Raw genomic sequence first — 11,207 nt, forward strand, 5'->3', positions numbered from 1 at the left:
TTTCCTTTTCTCCTTCTAATAGAAGGGTCTGGAAGGCTTTGCTGAGTTGCCTTACTCTTGCTAGTGGTGCTTCTGAGCAGCATCTGGCGATGAGCACAGTCCTTTCATCAGGGCAGTTCATGCCATGCAGGGTTCTCGGTGCTGGCGTGGCTCTGCTGTCCTGCCTGGCAGGGCCATCTGGTCACTGGATTTCAGGGAGTGCAGAGCCCGGCTGCAGGGAGGCTCCCATCCGGGGTCTCTGCACTCAGTGGGGTGCTCTCCCTGCTCCACGGCCCCGCTTCTCTTGAACAAACAGTCCTTTAAGATGGCTAAGCTAGAACAAGGCATTTTTTGTACTTGGTGGATAGCATAGCTAATATATTTTCAAGTAAGTTTCTGGTTATAACATAAAGCCTGTGTGATAGCCTTTTTCGACACAGTCTATTGTTAGCCAATTTTACACTTACCTCACTCCCTCAGCTGCCAGCTATACAGGAAGAGGTAGAAGATGACACCATCAAATGTGAAACCTCGAGCTCCACCTCGCTGCGGTCCTTTCGTCTGGACCGGCTCACGGGCTCACTGCGCACAGCCAGCGACGAGGACATCAGGGACGCCCGCAAGTAAGGGGCCTGCTCGCTTCGTCGTCAGTTTCAGGAGCCCTGTGGCCTCTTGTCTTGAAAGAGTTGCAAGGATGGTTGTAAAGGAATCCCACTGGATTCGGTGCCTGTGTTTAGTGGTGAACTTCAGGTGCTGGGGTAGAAGAGCTTAGTGACCTAGGTGATTTTAGAAAACATCTGTCTCTACGTATTGACTCCTGTGGGAGGACTCTTCCTGCTCTTGCTAGAGGTCTGCCAGGCCTGGGGCGCGTTCCTGATGGTTACAGCTCCGTGCCTCTCAGCTTTACTCTTGAGGGTCCCTCCTTTTCCTCAGGGGTCTCTTCTCAGGAGACTGTCTGTCCCCTCCTGTGACTGACACTGTCCTCATTCAGACCCCCACCTGCTGAGCTCCTGTCATGAGCCAGGCAGCCCTCGATGGAGGGCACATGTGGTCACCTGCCCAGCAGCCCTGCACAGTGACCGTCGCTCTCCTGCCACGGCCGGAGGACAGTCACCCTGCAGGAGGCGGGGGGAACTGCCCAGAACTGGGGAGCTCGCCTTCTCTGGGAGCGTCGTCACCTGCCAAGCAGAGACCCTGAGGGAGGGTCAGGGCGCCCTCTGCACCAGCTCGTCTGGAGTGAAGCCCTCCTTGGGGGAGAGCTCCAGTCAGAGAATCTCAGCTTCCTGGGGCGATTGGTTGTGGCCGGAAGCCTGCATTGCTCGTGTGGAGTGTGGGTGGTGAAGGAGACTCCACTGTCTGCTGCGAGGTTGAGGCGTGGGTGTTGCTGGGTGGCCGGTTCTATCAGTAGGTCTTATGGAGGGGTGTGTGTTTGCACAAGGGTGCCAGTTAAAGGTCATTTTCTCTCCCCGAAGCGCGACAGGCTCTCAGGACGGTCCCGGGGGCAACCCCAGCAACAGCAACAGCAGCCAGGACTCGCTGCAGAAAGCCCCAAAGAAGAAGGGCATCAAGTCCTCCATCGGTCGTTGGTTTGGCAAGAAGGAAAAGGGCCGGCCTGGACACACAAGCAAGGAGGCGTTAGGACCAGGTGGGTGCTTCACCGTTCAGAGGGAGGAGGGTCTGCAGTGTATGTCCCTTCTGTGTCTCCCCCGCTGTCCCCACGAGGCTCCTGTCACTCACGCTGGGTGTCCTTCTGGGAGGAGCGGAGGAGGCGTCAGTCTTCTCTAGGGTCCGAGATGATCAGATCAGTTGATGAGTAGATGGGTGGACAGGTAGATGAACAGATGGCTGGCTGGATGGGTGGATGAACGGAGCATGGAATGAGTAAAGCGGATGCTTATACTCCGATGAGAAACGTATTCTACGAAATGGTTGGGTAGGAGCCGGGCAGTGACTGTTTCCTCCAGAACAGTGACAAGTGTTTGGAAACGGCCTAAGTGCTCATCAGAGAGGAGTGAGGTACAATCTGTGGGCACCCCACAAGGAACAGCATCCCCTCCTTCCTGCCACTTTCCCCATCCCCAGGGGCTCATGAGGGATTCTGCCCATGCCCCCCACCCCAGCCTACAGCCACGCAGGTCCTCCTGGGGTCTCCTCATCACACAGTGTTTTCATCAGGCCCCGTCTCGCTCGGCTTCATCTCCTTAAGGACAGGGTATGTTCCTGCCTCTTCAGCCAGATATTTGTTGAGTGTCTTCTTTTTGCTGGGTGTGGGATTTACAGGGTGAGTCAAACAGATGTGGTCTGGAGCACAGTGAAGGGGGAAGTGAAAAAAAGGAGCAGATTATTCAATGCTATCCCTCTTGTTAGTAAATACAACACTGAGCTGGATGGTGCATTGATTGTATACCAGATGCTGTGTGTGCCCCTTACCAAGCAGGTGCTGCCACCTCCCGATTTGCAGGGGAGGAGACAGTGATGGTCACGCGGTGAGGCAGTGGTGAGGGCAGGTTCACATCCACGCAGTGGGACCATGCACTTTGCCGAGCCCCAGCCACCTCTCTGGTGGATGCCGCAGGAATGAGATGGTTCTATGGCATCACTGATTCGATGGACATGAGTTTGAGCAAACTCCAGGAGACAGTGACTTACAACAAAGCCTGGAGTGCTGCAGTCCACGGAGTGGCAAAGAGTTGGACACAACTGAGTGACTGAACTAAAACCTGAGTGTGTGCTAAACTGCTTCAGTCGTGTCTGACTCTTTGTGACCCCAGGGACTGTAGCCCAGGAGCTCCTCTGTCCGTGGGATTCTCCAGGCAAGAATACTGGAGTGGGTTGCCATGCCCTTCTCCAGGGCATCTTCTCAACCCAGGGATCGAACCCACATCTCTCGTTATCTCTTGCAGTGGCAGGCAGGATGTTTACCGCTAGCGCCACCTGGAAAGCCCCAGGGAATGCTGACAACTAGGAAATGCAGAAAATAAGGGGGCTGCTCCTAAGTTAAACTGGAAGAGCAGCAAGCACAGGATGAAAAGAGGAAAACACACGAAGAGCAACAACAGTGCCGACAGAAACAAGCCGGGATGTGTTCACCCACAAACAAAGTATCTGTGCCATTCGGAGGAGGAGCCCGCCAGCCCTTGGAGGGACAGTTGGAACCAGAATGAAAACCGAGGCCATGGTCAGCAGTGCCCACCCACACGGCCCGAGTGGCGTGGTGTCACTCACCGGCTTCCTGTGTCCCCAGAGCTGCTGGGGGTGACATCTGAGTGCTGAGGCCAGGCAGCGTCCCCAGGTGAGCTAAGGCATCCCTGCTCTCCTTCCAGTGCTGCTGTGGGGCTCTCTGTGGGCGGCCACCCTCATCGCCTGCTCTGCCACCCGCTGGGGCCCGGCTGTGCCCCTGGGATCCTTTCAGCCCTTGAACTTGGGTGTTCCCAGCCCTCTGCCACGTCGCACTGGGACGCAACTCAGGACTTGGGCTTGAGATATCAAGGAGACCGTGAATCTGGAAGGACACAGCCCTGGAGCCCTGGAGTGAGCATGTGAGAAGAGCAGGAGAGCAAAGCCCCCTCGGGGAGGCAGCAGAGCTGGGGAACGTGCCCACACCCACCGCTGCCTCTGGCACAAGTGCCTCTTCTTTGCCTCTCCTTGGCCTGAAACAGACCCCAGCTGCTGCTGCTCCGCAGGTGCTTCCTAAAGATGCACATCCTGCAAGAGCTATTTTCCTGCTGCTCTGGGGCTGCCTAAGTGTGCTCAGGATCGTCAGACAAGTGGGGCTGCCACCCCTGATGCTGAGGGAGGGCCTGATGCTGGATGAGGACCTGATGCTGGGGGAGGGCTTGATGCTGGGGGAGGGCCTGATGCTGGGGGAGGGCCTGATGCTAGATGGAGGACCTGATGCTGGGGGAGGGCTTGATGCTGGGGGAAGGCCTGATGCTGGGGTAGGGCCTGATACTCCAGGAGGGCCCTGATGCTGGGCTAAGGCCTGATGCTGGATAAGGGCCTGATGCTGGGGGAGGGCCTGATGCTGTGGGAGGGCCTGATGCTGGGGGAGGGCCTGATTCTGGGGGAGGGCCTGATGCTGGGGGAGGGCCTGATGCTGGGGCAGAACATCTTATGCTGGACTAGGGTCTGATGCTGGGGGAGGTCCTGATGCTGGACTAAGGTCTGATGCTGGGGAGGGCCTGATGCTGGGGGAGGGCCTGATGCTGGAGGATCGGCCTTATGCTGGACTAACGCCTGATGCTGGGGCGGGAACATCTGATGCTGGACTAGGGTCTGATGCTGGGGGAGGTCCTTGATGCTCGACTAAGGCCTGATGCTGGGGGTTAAACGTCTGATGCTGGTGTGAAGGTCTGATGGTGGTGGGCAGCCTGCTCCCAGATGTACACAGAGTTGTGATTATAAATCTCTCTGAGAAATCTTTGTTTCATACTTTCCTGACCACCTTGCTATGTTCTTTTTTTCTGAAGCATAATTGCTGTGCAATATCGGTTTGCATTTCTGCCGTACAGCAACATGAATTAGCCATAGGTGTACGTGTGTCCCCTCCCTCTTGAATCTCCCTCCCACCTCCCCCTGCTACATTCTTGTTTCTATGGATATATGAATAATAAAGACTGTTGACTAAAATAACATGAAAAGCTCCCACACACAAGTGTGCACACGTACACTCCCTAGTGCATCATTCGGGTCCACGTCAGGGTTGCCCTCGGCCACCCCGCCCTGGGATCCACGGTGAGCCTCGACACCTGCACTTTGTTCCCACCCTCGGCCTGCTGCCCACGCCTCAGCAGCAGAGGGGCCCTGTCCCTGCAGGTGCTGAAGTGATGGAGTCCCTTGTCTCCGGAGCCAAGGACATGAATACCAGGTCGGTCGTCCTTTGGGGACACCTATACTTCCGCCTTCTAGCCTTTCCATTGTATCCACCCGTTTCTCTTAACAGAATGTCCGTGTGATGACACGGGCTCGCATGACCAGCTCTGGTCTGTTCTCATTGAGAGTACAGCTTACCCTCGGCACTCTTTATTGGCAGTGGGAAATTTTGCTTCAGTCCTTTATTGAAAGAAAGCAATAAATAATCCTGTCATAAGAAATAGTTCAAAAGTAGACTGTGCATACTTTGTCACATATTCAGGAAGTTCACAAGAGATTAATAGAAAATCAGAATGTTAACAATGAATTGTACAAGGAAAGGCAGAACACACATGTGAAGAGACATGCCGTCTGTGTCTGCTGAGAGATCAGCTGCATAATAAGGCACCATGACCTGAACGCATCTCTTGCTGCTGCTTTAATGTGCTGCTGAAAAAGTAAAAGTTATATTTGCTACTTATACTATCCAAAATGGCTATGTCATCAAAATCTAAAAATGTATGCCTAGGTCCATTCTTTAAACATGTTTACAAATAGATGTAAAAAGATGATTTACATCAGAGAAATAAGGCCTTTGTCAGAGCTGCACTCTGCTGTCTGTCTGTCGGGGAGGTGGCGCCCTCACTTTCCAGCTCCATGGCTCCCCAGCGGGTGCAGGGCATCGCGATTGGTCCTCGAAGAGTCTCACCGGAGAGGAGGGATCTGGGTCCACAGAGACTGGGTTACAGGAGAGATTTTCATAGTCGTCTTCTAGTTATCCTTTCAGCCCAAATTTCATTAGAAGCTTACATTTAACACCCAGTACTTTTAAATCGCTTCATGCTGCAGACAAAAAGCATTTCTTCCCAGAAACAAAGTACAGTTTAGGTCAGTCGTTGAAATACAATAATTGGTTGAAATTAAGTTCGCTCATTTCAGAGTGATTGTTGGAGAGCTTGGTTACATTCGGGAAGGAAAATGCACACCGTGTCATGAAGATTTTACAATCGCAGTAAAACCCCTTCTCTCATGGTTTAACATTTAAAAATTAAACAAGAATAATGACAATAAATGCATCATTTGCAAAAGCCCTATATTTGTTCATAGGATTTATACAGACAAGTATTACAGTACAACCATTATGAAAGACTAAAATCAGGTATCAGAACATGAACTGATCTGAAAGGATATTCATAGCCTGGATATACAAGAAAAAGGAAGTATATAAATGAAGTCATAAGTTTACATAAATATAAGAAACATTAAATTTTAAAATATTTTCTCTATGGTATTCATGAATTTTTCACTAATTAAAAACTCTGCAATAAAATATCTTATGGTCCCTATAACAAGTATCGACAGATTAAAGATTGCATCAAGTTCAAAATGTAGCCTTTGTCGTATTCTGGACGCTGTATAATCACCTACAGAAGTAGTGTGGGTCAACTGGAAACAAACACATAGACGAGTCAGTCCTGGGACGGCAGCTGGTGCCCGAGGCCCTCCTCTCCAGACAGCCCGCCCCACCCCATTCTGGGCTTCAGCTGCTTTGAGAATTCAGAGAAACGTGAAGGACCAAGCAGATCAAGGAGAGAACTCTGTGGCTGACTTTATTCTGACATATAGCTAAAAGCTGCTGGTAAAAAACCTTAAAACCCAATCCAGCTTTCTAGCTGAGACGTGAACAGGACAGAGCAGACAGCCTCCTACTCTCAGAGTGGCTCGAGCAGGGCTGGGCTCCCGGGCTGGACCCACCAGAGGACCGCCCAGAGCCTGCAAGGGAGGGTGGCCCCTCAGCGGTGGCTGACCCCCAGATGCCGGGGCACTTCTGTGTTAAACACTGGCCTCTGGATGGAGAGGCCCAGGGCAGGGCAGCCCTGTGACCCCTGATGCTCTGGGCCCTGTTCCCTCCGAGAACGTGCATCGCAGGGCATGGCCAGCAGCACTGCTGCTGTGGGAGGGAGACCCGTGGGCACGGACGCGAGGGAGACGGGCCATGTTCTGACCACTCAGGTGGCAGGCGAGCGCCAAGGTCACGTTCTCTGCTGCTGAGGGCTCCTCTCCCGGCGCGACCTCTGGAGACCTGCTGACCCTCCACTCCTAGGGAGTGGCCTCCGTGCCCCCATCGGGACCAGGCCGGCGTGTACTCACCGCAAAGCTCAGCAGGAGTAAGTCCTGACTGTAGCACAATCCAGCCTCTGTGTTCCCGCCACTCTGCTTGGTCCCAAGAGCACAGGAGGAAGCATGCAAACACAGACTGTGGTTAGTCGTGCAATATCACACGGGGCACGAGGAGACACACACACCTGCAGCGCCCACTCCTACTGAGGGTGGGGAAACTTCTAGAGGGTGGATGAGCTGGAGAGAGCAAGCCTGGGGGCTGCCACGTGGGGGTCCCTGCCACCCGGAGGGGGGACGGGACGGTCACACTAGAGCATCAACGGCACATTCGATGACAGAAACGCCGACATGGGGACAGCTACTCCACAGCTATTCAGCTATTCACAGAGCTCCAGATCACATATTCGACACAGTCTATTGTCACCCAGTTTTACACTTACCTCATTCCCTCAGCTGCCAGCTTTATGGGAAGAGGTACGAGATGACAAGACCACCATCAAAAGTGAAACCTCGAGCCCCACCTCTCTGCGGTCCCTTCGGCTGGACCGGCTGCAGATGGGGCGCTGCGCACCACCAGCCACGAGGACGTGAGGGACACCCGCAAGTGAGGAGCCTGCGCGCCTTGTCGTCAGTTTCAGGAGCCCTGTGCCTCTTGTCTTGAAAGTGATGGAAGGATAATTTTAAAGGAATCCCAGTGGATTCGGTGCCTGTGTTTAGGGATGTGTGTGTGTGTGTGGTGGTGTGTGTGTTTTCTGGTAGGCAGGTTTCTCTAGATCTGGCGTTAAGGTAGACGTCTTACTCTGTGTGTGTGTGTTCGTGTGCGCGTGTGCACAAGTGGGTTTTTCTTTGCTCTGTTGCTACACCATGGCAAATTCTAGGATGTTCTGGTGGCTTCCCAGAGAACAATTCAAAGTACGAGGATTTTCTGACCACAGTGGGTAATCTCAGCTCTGTCAGTCAACCAGAGACAACATTGACTACAGGGAAAATGCCTTATCGATAAAAACGTGAAAAAATATTTTAGTATTCCAGAAAAAATATCACTTGAATATAGTTTAACATTTATGGCATTATAGATGTGAGAATCAGTTTGTTTCTCAAAACTATTTTCTTTCTATTAAGCCCCAATTTGTCTCAAAGGTATTCTTTTAATTGGGAAATTTACGCAGCCAATGCTTCCACTTTCAGAGAATTTTTGAGTGTTGGTGAATCTCAGATTTTCACGTTCTGTGGAAACTCCCCAGGGAGAGCACTGCGGGCTCACCAGGTGCTGGACGTGCTCGTGAGGAGTGGAGGCCAAGAGCCACCGCGTCCCCGTTGGTCATCGCAGTGTCCTGGGCGTGCGGGGACTCCCCTCGGGCATCGTGTACCTCCTGCTCTAAATGCTGTCTTTCCTCTTCCCCTTGGTGGACACTGTCATGCGCCAGCTCGCAGGGGAAGCCGAGTCAGCAGGTCTGCTGAGCTGTGTGCGTCCTGAAGCCTCCCCGTGGGGCTCGTCCCCAGCTCCAGGATCTGAGCTGAGCAGCGCTGCAGGAGTAGGGCACGGTGTTGGTGAAGGGGAGCCCAGCGAACTCTCGTAGGAGGTGCTGGGCTGTGCGGACGGTCAGTCTCAGAAAACAAGGCCACACCTGTTGTCTGGGTGGTGCCACGTGTGGAGCATTTGATGGGAAGAAGCTCACACAGCCATCTTGTTAGGAAAGACAGCTTGACCGTGGTGCTCATATCCTGCTTTAAAGTGCCCGTGGTCAGCCACAGAGGGTGTGGCTTTCTCTTGGGCGTATCTGTTCCCCATAGAATTCACTGTACTTCCGAATGTCTTTCTCCTGTGACTCTAATTTTAAGGTGAGGAAGCATGCCACGTCAGTTTACTGCTAAGCAAGTGTTTTAATGAATTGCACTTGGGGGACTCCAATTTCATCCTCGAGGGGGCAGAGGGCGGTCCTAGCTAAGTAGCCCCACAGGGCAGGCTGAGCAGGGTCATTGCAGCAGAACAGGCAGCCCCCCAGGCTCGTCTATGAAAGCTGTCTCTGTAAAGAGAGGTTTCAGCTGAGAGTGAGCCGTTGACAGCCAGAGTGATGCGATATCTTATAGCCGAGGAAGGAAATACACCCCAGCAGAAGCCCAGGCGAGTCTTCCATTTGCTTCTGGATGGTGGTTTGTGGTTGAGACGCAAACTCCAGGCATGTGGTACATGCTCGTTCCCCCTGGGATACGGGAATTTTTAAAAGTTTGCCTTTTTTAAAAACTCTCTTTGAGCGATTAATGGGGCTCTCCCTGGTAGCTCAGATGGTAAAGCATCTGCCTGCAATGTGGGAAATCTGGGTTTGATCCCTGGGAGATCCAAGATCCCCCTGGAGAAGGAAATGGTAACGCCACTCTAGTACTCTTGCCTGGAAAATTCCACGGAGGGAGGAGCCTGCTAGGCTACAGTCCATGGGGTCGCCAAAAGTTGGACGTGACTGAGCGAAAACACTTCCACTTTCACTTTTTGAGCTATTAAGATACATGTAGTGTTTTCTGGTATAATTATTCCTAGAAAATAGAATATTTACTATTCTAGGAAACCTAAGGCTGAAGTAAAGGAACAGTTACTTGAAATTTGATGTGAAGCATTTCGAGCTTTAACCATACAAGACTTCACAGTCTTAAGTGAAGTCTGATGCTATTTGAGTGTATTGAAAAGCCACTGTGTATCTTCAGGGAATTCCCTAGCAGTCCAGTAGCTAGAACTCCGCACTTCCATTGCAGGAGGCCTGGGGTTTGATTCCTGGTTGGAGAACTAGGGTCCTGCAAGCCACACAGTGGCCTAGTCAAAAAAGAATAACCAGGATCTTAATTTAGCACATAGCTAGTTAGCTGAACAGCAGTGCAGGAGAGAAACAGGCCCCGTCCAGCCCTCTCCTTGCTTGCTGTGTTACAGCGTTCTGTGCTGAAAGTCTGTGTTGCTCTTTGCGCGTCTGCTGTGAAATGGTGTGCATTCCTGAAGCTCTCTCAGGGACAGATTCCTCTGCTCAGATCTCGGTGTGGTTTCCTCTTCTACGTATCTGCCCTCACTGTTTAGAAAGGGAAGAGTGGATGTTTTTCCTTGACTACCTCCTCCCTTGGATGTGCAGACTTCTGAATCCTTTAAGGTTGGCAATAATACTTTCATCGGGAAGGAGGTGATTCTGTAAGGAATTGCGGGGATAAGTCAGCATTTCATGACTCAGGGTTCTTTGTAATATGTCTGAACTCTCATTAAGTAGATGGTTTAGAAGATTAAAGGGAAATGGTGAGATACATACTCTTTCACTTTTCAAATTTATAAAGAAAATAAATACTTAGGTTAACTTGTTTTATACCCGTGTGTAGTAGTGATTCTTGAATTTTGAATGTTTCGTTACTTGCAGGCATGAGTTGCTGGAGGAAGCCGGGAGACAAGGCGGGCCTTGGCACAGTGGGAGGGGCCAAGTGTTGTGGTCTGGCTGGAGGTGTGTAGGCGCCCCACCCCCACCGCACCCGCACCCTGTCCTGGGCTGGGTGTGTCAGTCCCTCCACAGCCAGCATAACCTCCTGCCTCCTGTCTCCTGTCCCCAGCTCTGGGCCGGGATCCCGGCCTGGTAGGTGGCTGCTTGCCAGCCAACGTGAAGAGCGGCGCCATCATGTCCACCCTGTCGCCCTGTTGGACACGGAGATCCAGCGTGAGATCGGCGTCAGCAACCCGCTGCACCAGCTGAAGCTGCGGGCTGGTGATCCAGGAGAGCATGTCCCTGACCCGCCGCTCCGCCCCGTCCAGAATGGTATGCCTCCCTCCTTCCCTAGGGAGAGTTCGGCCCCGGTTTGTGTCGCTTCCGGGGTTCTCTACTTAGGCCCGTAGACACGGCCAGCTGAGGCCGCTTTCTAACTGGGGAGGTGGGAGGGGGGCTGGCGACAGTTGATACCATCCCGTAGTTGGTCACAAAGTCTAAGCTGAAAGAAGCTCCCAGAATACTGCTGTCCCTGGGGTTTTGCTGTGGTGGTTTTAAATTTATGTCCTCAAGTTTGGGGGTATTCCTCTGCTCAGAAAGGAACCCAATCTCCTCCCCCTTAAGTATGGACCGAGCCTAGTGACTCACTTCTAATGAATAGCATAAGGTAGAAATGACAGCATGGAACTACTGAAAAGAGGGCCGTCAGAGGCATGTCAGACTCTTCCTCACTCTCTCTTGGACTTCCTGCCCTGGGTGAAGCCAGCCTCCATGTTGTGAGGACGCTCAAGCAGCCTGAGGAGAGGTCCA

At 52.5% G+C, this 11,207-nt stretch overlaps 1 long non-coding RNA gene across 1 annotated transcript; it reads left to right on the forward strand.

The window, feature by feature from the left end:
- The first annotated feature begins 492 nt into the window (after positions 1-492).
- Positions 493-3,789, forward strand: LOC108634856. Its single transcript, XR_001917703.1, has 3 exons — positions 493-602; positions 1,452-1,624; positions 2,883-3,789. It is a non-coding gene; the product is annotated as an uncharacterized LOC108634856 (long non-coding RNA).
- Positions 3,790-11,207: the final 7,418 nt, after the last annotated feature.

Source organism: Capra hircus, unplaced genomic scaffold, assembly GCF_001704415.2.
Source record: "Capra hircus breed San Clemente unplaced genomic scaffold, ASM170441v1, whole genome shotgun sequence".
In the NCBI taxonomy this organism is placed as follows: domain Eukaryota; kingdom Metazoa; phylum Chordata; class Mammalia; order Artiodactyla; family Bovidae; genus Capra; species Capra hircus.